Source organism: Rhineura floridana, chromosome 11 (genome assembly GCF_030035675.1).
Source record: "Rhineura floridana isolate rRhiFlo1 chromosome 11, rRhiFlo1.hap2, whole genome shotgun sequence".
Lineage (NCBI taxonomy): Eukaryota > Metazoa > Chordata > Lepidosauria > Squamata > Rhineuridae > Rhineura > Rhineura floridana.
Genome location: NC_084490.1, coordinates 27,637,764 through 27,647,264, shown reverse-complemented (window position 1 = coordinate 27,647,264; position 9,501 = coordinate 27,637,764). Strand labels below are relative to the sequence as shown.

At 42.6% G+C, this 9,501-nt stretch overlaps 1 pseudogene; it reads right to left on the bottom strand.

The window, feature by feature from the left end:
* Window positions 1-598: 598 nt before the first annotated feature.
* LOC133367660 (vomeronasal type-2 receptor 26-like) lies at window positions 599-6,496 on the bottom strand (annotated as a pseudogene).
* Between the last annotated feature and the right edge of the window lie 3,005 nt (window positions 6,497-9,501).

The window sequence follows — 9,501 nt, the reverse complement described above, 5'->3', positions numbered from 1 at the left end:
TGCGTCAGCATTGTCAGCGAAGCTATTAACTGTGAAGGGTTTCACAAGAGACCATTCCTGTGTCATTGAAAATGGAAGGGACGAGGCCTGAGGTTTCTGTATAGTCAAGGGAGGATGTAGTACATCATGCACCTGTGAAAAATATTTTGTTATCTTAGTTTGATGCTTATTAGGGTAGCATTCGTCCTCCATGTCGAATCTCTTCCCCACTTCTTGTTTCTAGTAGATTTCTACTTGTTGGAACCGGATCAGCAGTCTGTTATGCTTAAGCAATTACTCACTAGGTTCACTAGAACTGTCACTGTAGATAAGACTTGAAAGAGCTTCCACAGGCAGGGTGTTCTTAGAGGGGGAGGTTATGCTAGATAAAGTGTGGCAATTATCCAAATTAATGGCGGCTATTAGCTCTGATGTTAGAGACTGCAGAATCACTCTTTGTGCTGCTCTTTGTATAGCTCTTTTACTGCCCTCTGGCTATCTTTACTGTTGCCTTACTGACGAAGATAAGTAAATTGAGATCAAGGTTCCAGTTGGTATTGATATAAAGCTTATTTATAACGTAGTCCAAGCTAACATCAGGAGCTTAAAAATAAGCGTCTTACCGGAAGTGGATCCCCCGGAAGATCTATAGAAATACATAGTAGATAGGAAAGGAATACCTAGTTCTAACTAACTAATTTGGAGGCGCAATGCCCAGACTTGAGTATTGCCCTTATGGCTCAGGAGAGAGAGCAAAGACAAGGATGTCTCCTCTCCCCTTGGACAGTGAAGAAAAAGACAAAGGAAGGAGGGGCAGGTCAGCTTCCCTGAGCATATCAGTTTACAACAGAAGGAAGTTAGGTAGAGAAGAGCACAGGTAAAGGTAGGCAAGCCTAGCCAGCTGGAGGACCCCAACTCTATCTTCCTTCTGGAATACAAACAAAAGAACCCAAACAGGAGTTGCGCTTGCCCTGCTTCCAATACCCCTTCTCAACTAGTGTTTGGTTCAGCCCATGAGGTTCATCTTGTCTCGCAGCTTGCAGTATCTGACTTTGCCCAACACCTTCATCACAGCGTCTGAAGTCATGTCTTCTGTTGGACAATACTCCATCTTGAGTAGTCCTCTGCAGTAGGTATTTCTAATGAAATGTGCTTCATGTCTATGTGCTTGGTTCTTGAACCCATCCCTTCTGACTCCACAAGTCAGGTGCATCCTTGGTTGTCTTCCTGCATAACAACAGGCCCAGGTATTGTTGTTGTTATGTGCCTTCAAGTCAATCGCAACTTATGGAAACCCTATGATTCACTGACCTCCAATAGCATCTGTTATAAACCACTCTGTTCAGATCTTGTAAGTTCAGGTCTGTGGCTTCCTTTATGGAATCAATCCACCTCTTGTTTGGCCTTCCTCTTTTTCTACTCCCTCCTGCTTTTCCCAGCATTATCTTTTCCCAGCATTATCTTTTCATGAATCGTTTTAGCTTCTAGTGATAGTTCTGGTTTAATTTGTTCTAACACCCAATTATTTGTCTTTTAACCCTGCTCTCTCTCGTCCCAGTTCACTTAATATCCTTCCACCTTATTCCACAGTCTGTGAAAAAGATGCAGAAGTGAATAAACTGAGGGAGGCGGATAATCTTTCCCCATAGATCTGGACATTTATGGGGTCCCTTGTTAACAGTCCTGTGTGGCACCTTTAAGACTCATTCAGGTTGCAATTCTGTACATACTTATCAGGGAACAATCCATAGGAGTTCAGTAAGGCTTACTTCTGAGTAATGTATGATTTCTCTGGCATGAATTCAGACTAGAAATTCTGACAGCAATTCTGAACCAAAGTAAGACACTTAGTTACTATATGTGTTTAGTATTTCTGCAACTGCAGTATTTAAGTGCCCACTGTTTCTTTGCAAAGGAGAAGGATAGGAAGAGACAAGAACAGGTGGAGGGGACACAATTTTTCTTCTGGCAGAAAAGCAACTGTGACAGCAGGGACACTTTCTGAACCAAGCCAAGACACTTTTCGGTTTGCTTATTGCAGTGCACAAGTGTCCATAGTATCTTTGCAAGGAAGGAGACTGGGAAGAAGTCCCAAACTGACCGTGCCCCTGTGACCTCATTAGCCATGCCCTTTACTTTCTAGCAGCTCTGTCAGATCCAGGAGGGCACCAGCCACTACTGGCCCTCATTTCACCAGGTAGGGATACAAATCCCACCATTCACACAAAATATGAAAGAGATCCTTGGAGCATTACATCTGAACAACCAAAAGGACCACTTCCCTTTATTGTCTGCTGCTAAGTTCCCTACCCAAAGAACAAGATCCTCAGCTGGCTGGGAAGGAAAAGAAGGCAACATAAAAGGCTCTTCCAAAGTTGGGATAGGTATACCAGGCCTCTCCTGTTTCCTTAGCTGCCAGAATAGTGACACTGACAGTGTCTTTCCTGGCAGGGGTTTTGTGGATTGAACTGTGTGTTATCTTTGGTGAAAACATATTGTGCAACTACTGTGGCAGCATCATCCTTACTTTACACACAGGACTTGTTCACGCATTACACTAAACACAGGTATAATCTCTCTCTCTACACATGTAGAAGTACTTGTGTGAAAGAGTGTACACTTGTTGGTTTGCATAGCTTAGCCATTGTGTACACTGGTACACAGAATGTTCTCATTGAATGCAATGTGTGACCACTTCTACAATCACGGGGGGAGGGGAAAGGGGAAGCCTGGTGGACTAGGACAAGGGAGCTGCAGATGTTGCATGATACCATTTTCTGCCCCCTAAGGCAATTCTTTTCCCTTAGGGTCTTAAGAAGGCTCCAGGCATCATAGAACAGGGTGTGTGAATACAGTCAAGATGGGGGTCTATTCAAAGTGGACTGTGCCCTACTGCTCACAAGAATTTGAGCAGGGAATATTCATTTATGCAAGATCTCATTTTCAAATTATTTTGATACTCCCTGCAGTCAGCATTTCAAGTGGAACATGACTAACAGCAGAATAAAGACTTGAGTTTATTTATTTTCATTGTTCATTCTTATTAGCTGCTCCTTGTTGTTCAGATGAGGCCTCAGCACAATGATGTAGCATTTAGGGAAAAAGATGCAACCCACTACGCCAGCACTAGAGCATAAGATAGAGAAGATCTCCACAGCCACCACATATTTCCCTTTGGTGCTCAGGTGGGTTGGAACAAAGGACAACCAAACACTGCAAAACACCAACATGCTGAAAGTTATAAATTTGGCCTCGTTGAAACTATCTGGTAATTTCCTGGCTAGAAAAGCCACAATGAAGCTGACAATGGCCAGGAAGCCCATATAGCCCAAGACACAGTAGAACATGGTAAATGAACCCTCATTACATTCCAAGATGATTTCTCCATTCACTGAATGCATGTCCCTATCTGGGAATGGAGGGGAAGTACTTAACCAAAGAGTACAAATGGCAGCTCGAAGAAAGGAGCAGGAAGACAATTGAATTTGCCAGTCCTTTCCCCACCCATTTCCTCATCCTGGATCCTGGTTTGGTGGCCATGAATGCCAGAACCACAGTGATGGTTTTTGCCAAAATGCTGGAAAGGGCCAGAGAGAAGACCATGCCAAACACCGTTTGTCTCAGAAGGCAGATTACCTTCCCAGGCTTCCCAATGAAGAGGAAAGAGCAGAGGAAGCAAAGGAGGAGGGAGATGAGGAGGATGTAGGTGAGAGTCCGGTTGTTGGCTTTCACAATGGGAGTGTCCTTATGCTTTATAAAAGTTCCAAGGACTAAAGTGGTGATAAATGAGAAAGAATTAGCCAAGAGTGTTAAGATGATCCCTAAATATTCTTCATAGGAGAGGTAACTTAGAACCTTGGGAATGCATTGCTTTTGGTCCTTGTTGGGATATTGGTCTTCAGGACAACTGACACAGGTATCCATATCTGAAAGAAAGGAAGATCTGTTAAAGTATTTCAAGATATGGCCCAACACTTTTCTAAAGGAGTCAGTTATAAATCCAGTAACAGTGGGACCCAGGAGGAGGCCTCCTTAATATGGAATCTCCCTACAATTGAGGCCAGCTTTTCCCTCTTTAAATTTTGTAAGGCATTTGGCCTGTATGGCATGACTGATGTTAATTTATGCTCCCTATGACTATGACATTTTACTAGTTGTCTCCTCTCTTTAGTTATTTTTAAAATCTGTATTCTGAACCACTTTACGTATACTTTAGTAGGATACACATTCTACAAATAAATAAATTTATTTATTTTGGAGTTTATAAACCATTCCACATTAAAAAATAAAAACATGTTATGTTATGTTATAGATTTTTCTTCATATCTCTGTAGATAATGCCTCCTACCCTCCTGTTTAGAGATCATCCCTTCCGGACACGGAGCACAACCATAGCAGCAAAATTTCTCTCCCTCCTTTTTCCTGCTGTAGCCAGGATAGCAGTTGTTGTTGCACACAGAAACTGGCATCACCTGAAGAGAAAAATGAAAAATGATGAGTACAAAGCAAGTCATTTATTATGCAGAATTTGCTTCCTTGAAGAAAGTGAAAGTTACCAAACCATCTAATCTAATACATGCCTCCAGGGACCACAACAGGATCTCACAGAACTCAGCTGGCAATATTGTTTATCCATCCTGTATCTATGCTCTAATTACCTCCATGTTAGGCTACTGCAATGCATTATATGTGGGGCTGTATTTGAAGACGGTTCAGAAGCTATAGCTAGTAGAGAATGCAGAGCTAGTTTAACATATTTGGCAGCCCAGTATGTCACATAGAAATCTGTTCTTACCAATAAAAATATAATTTTGTTTTTAAAAAGTATTATCTTCCATCCCAGCAATAAGTGAGTTAAGATATTTTATTTTATTTATTATTTGATTTATATCCTGCTCTTCCTCCCAGCAGGAGCCCAGGGCGGCAAACAAAAGCACTAAAAACACTTTAAAACATCACAAAAACAGACTTTAAAATACATTAAAACAAAACATCTTTAAAAACATGTTTTAAAAAGCTTTCAAGACATCTTTACAAAAGGTTAAAAACATACTGTTCCTTAAAAAAGGTTTAAAAGCATATTAAAAAGATATGGAATTCTTAAGTCTAAATACAAAGGACATTCTAAAAGGAAGTGAACCAAGTCCTCTAACTTCTGACAGCCAGCAGGACAGAATCTGCTCATTTTACATTGACCATTTTAGCATCCCTTAACCCCCATCATCTGCAGAGTGTATAATCTATATTTACGTAAAAGCCCCTTGAGGCCATATGGACAAATAAAGGCCAAGTATGGAGGTAGTTTGTCAGGGAAGACCATAATTTATTTTGTACAATATAACAGAACAACAGTTGAACACTAATGTGGGTAGCCCGAAAGTCAACATTGGTTAAACACCTTGTCACATCCAAACAAGCACCACTATAGCTCCTTGTGGTTAAATAGTACACTGAAAAGGCTAAAACTGTCAAAAAAAATATTGACAGGCCATGATTCTGGTCCTATATCCTCATGTGTCATTAGGATGAGAGAGGCAGCCAGTTGAAAAATCATCTTAAATCAATAATAAATGGCTGTTTTCTGGGCTAAAGTTTTCACTGAGTAGCAGGCTGTCTTCATGTGTACAACTGCTATAGGGTTAGACCTAGGGACTTCTAAAGCTCTTGTCAGGAACTGATGTTATTCTGAGTCCAAAACAGCAATATCTGAATATGCCCATACAGGGGCTCTATACAGAATTTGGGGCAACCAGGGGGTTGGGTGTGAGTTGGATGAGGCTCAGCACTTCCCAAGCCAGGGGCATGGCCCAACCCATATCCTCACTAGACCCTTTATGGGGGTCCCCCTTATATTTAATCCTGTCCAATGCCATTTCCATTTTAAGTTGTGACAGAAGCATATGTATGCCTAACAACTGAAGAGCAATCACTGACAGGCAAAAAACCTACGCAAATGAGAGCCAATTTGATTGAGAGGAAAATTCTTATCCGGCCCTGTCAACCAGTGACCCTTTTAAGAAAAGCTCAATGAAGCACTACAATTGAGGGTGGGAGGGTGTTGTGGGTAGGGAAGAGGATGCGCCAAGAAAGAGCCCAGATGCAGCAGGGCTGAGGCCTTCTAAGGGCCTAGCCCAGTCCACCCTTTTAGTGTTCTTGGTGGATCACCTGGGACTACAGGCAGCCCCATGAGAGCTGGCATGAGGGCAGGAGGTAAATCACCCTGTTCATTGCTGTCTGGGACAATGTGCTGCCCCACTACAGCACCCCATGCTTATGAGCATGAGGCTAGTTTTTCTAGCTACAAGTATGAATGGGAAGAGAGTCCAGCAAACAGCCTGTTCGAACTCTCCTTCTTGTTTATTGTTGCTACCCAATGGATATCTTCTAGGGTTGCCAGTTCTCAGGGATCCCACTGGAGACTCAGGGATTGCTGTTGCTGTTCTGATTTCCAGTCAGACTCACCTGCATGTCCCTGAATCTCCAGCTTTTGTGGATGCTCACCCAGCCGCGCATGCATGCCCTAGCTTCCAGACACGCATACGCTAATTCCCCCTTGCTTCTACCTGCTTCAACACCTCCTTTGCCCCCCCCCTCTCCTTTGCACGCACTGGCTGCCCCTGAGGCCCAATGAGAGTCCAGGCTTCCTCAGCAGCGGCGCAATCGGAGAAAGTGAGGGAGGAACTTGGAGCAGGTATGATGTGAATTGGCTGGCTGGCGTGCTGGCTGGCTGGGTCGCTGGGAAGGGCTCCAGCTTTGGGGGGTTTACCTGGATTAGACCTGCTACCTGGTGCCTGCTTAGTTACTGGGTGACCTTGGGCCAGTCACTGCCTCTCAGCCTCAGAATACCCCCTCTGAATACTGCTTACCATGAAAACCCTATTCATAGGGTTATCATAAGTCCAGATTGATTTGAAGGCAGTCCATTTCCATTTTGCATCCATGCTCCCTAAGCCGGTGAGAAGGAATGACCTTGTCACTTCAGCTGGACCTGGGAACACCCTCTTTTAGGTAAGATTTCTATCTTAATTTCCAATCAGAGATTTTTTTTTAATGGTATGCTCCAAGCAACTGTGGTTGATACTTAATGTATCATGCTTAATGACATCACTAGGGCTGGAAGAATTTATCAATTATAGACTGTTGGCAAATTTCCCCTTCCTAATCAAGGTATTTGAGCAGTGGCTGACCAGATCCAGACACTCTAGCATCCATTTTGATCCATTTCAATGAGGGTTTAGGCCTGGCTTTGGCACTGAATCTGCCTTTGTCACTCTGTGGACAATAAGGAGCATGATCTTGTGCATTCTCAACCTCTGACTATGGTATTCTTCTGAAGCTGTCTGAATTGTGTGTGTGTGTGATACTTTCATGCAGTGTTTCTGCTCACAGTTGGACAGGCATTTCCAGAAGGTGGCACTGGAGGATTTCTTCTTGAACCTGTGACACTTATGTATTGGAGACCCTCGGGTCTCCATCTTATCTCCCTTGCTGTGTGACATCTACATGAAACTACTGATAGGTCATCTGGAGATCTGGAGTACATTGTCATAGGTATGGAGATGATGCTCTACTTCTTTCTTTCATTTAAAGCAGGTGAGGTGGTGGCTGTGAAATTCTAGTGCCTGGCTGTGGTAATGGACTGGAAAAGGGCCTACAAGCTGAAAGTCAGTCCAGACAAGACAGTTTTGTCCAAACTTATCTTGAGAAGGTTGCACTCCTGATAAAGTAGCAAGCTCATAGCTTGTAGTAGTTTTGGATTTATCACTGTCATTTGAGGCACCAGTGGCCCCTGTGCCACAGAGGGCCTTCCAGCAGCTTAGGCTGGCATCTTAGCTATGATCATATATGGTTGTGGATAACCTGACTTCATACTCCCATACTCCAATAGTTTCCCATTTGGATTATTATAATGCATTGTATCCAGAGTTGCATTTGAATATTGTTTGGAAGCTTCATCTGCTGCAGAATATGACAAAGTTCTAACTGGAACCAGGCATTATGAACCTATTTTATTTATTTATCAACAAGGCTGTACCTAGGGGGTGTAAAGATGACAAACATACCATTCCTTTCTTGCCTTCAATGCAGCCTCAGATTTGTTTCTAGGCCCCATTCAATACCGCATTTTTATTTTTATTTTTTTTATTTTATTTTATTTCATTTTTAAACCGCCCATAGCGAATAGCTCTCTGGGCGGTGTACAAAAGATTAAAAGTACAGAAATACAAAATATCACAATAAATAAACTGAAACAAAGAGATTTAAAATTGTAACATTAAACGCTTTAAAATGCCTGGGAGCATAGCCAGGTCTTAACCTGGCACCGAAAAGATAGAAGCGTCGGCGCCAGGCATATTTCTTCGGGGAGGCTATTCCACAATTCGGGGGCCACTACAGAAAAGGCCCTAGATCGAGTAACTGTCCTCCGGGCTTCCCGATGGGTTGGTACCCGGAGGAGGGCCTTAGACGCTGAGCGAAGTGACTGGGTCGGTTCATAGCGGGAGAGGCGCTTACCAGGTGCTTTGTGGCTTGGGGTTTCAGTTGCTTTCGCCTTATGCACCTACCCATGTCTTAAGATCACAATTCCTTATCATTACTCATCATTCATAAGATTAGAGGTTGGCTAAAAGTGGAAGCAGGCTTTTATAGATGCACATTGTATAGATGCACTTTTAGATGGGAATCCACACTCCCATATAAATGCTTATTCATGCAGCCCTTGAGCTTGCTAAAAGAGCCATTTGATGCAGATTCCTAGCAAGGACGTTAACATTGAAGAAAAAGTACAAGATAGAGCATCTTCTTCTTTCAGTGCAGAAGGGTCCAGAGTTAAACCACAACATCCCCAAAGTAGGACTAGGAATATCCCCTTCCCTGAAACCCTAGGGAGCCTCTGCAAGTCTGTGTAGACATTACTGAACGGGCCAATGGAGTGACCGAGAATAAGGCAGCCTCCTATGTTCCTAGGCACAAGGAATAAAAACTGCATTTCATAAAGTAAGGTGATGGCAGGAAAACCGTTTCAACTTGTTACCAGCAAGACTACCTTCTTGCCAGTGAATGCCGGTCTTGCCGGTAACAAACTCGTTCCATGTTAATATAATTGTTTGGATTACCCATATTGTAGCTTTTTGTAGCTTTAATTGTGTCCTCACTCTAGCAGATAGGGTTATACAAACATCTCTCTCGTGCCAGATTCAACTGTCTACCATCAGCTCTCTTAACGGGTCGTTATCAAGGTATCCCGCTAGAAAGACGCTACTGTATTTGTAATCAGAATTTACCTGAAATCCTGGAACATGTCCTACTTAACTGTGAGATATACAATGTTCCAAGAGTTAAATTAATTCTACTATCCATTTCTACCTTTTCTGATAGAACACCAGAATGGATTGTTCACTTTCTTTTGTCCGATAAAGACAAAACTCTAACAGAACTAGTTGCCAAATTTCTCCATGTATCACAATCCATACGTAAAAACCAGGTTTGAAATATGCACTCTTGGTTTAATGACTTATTTTA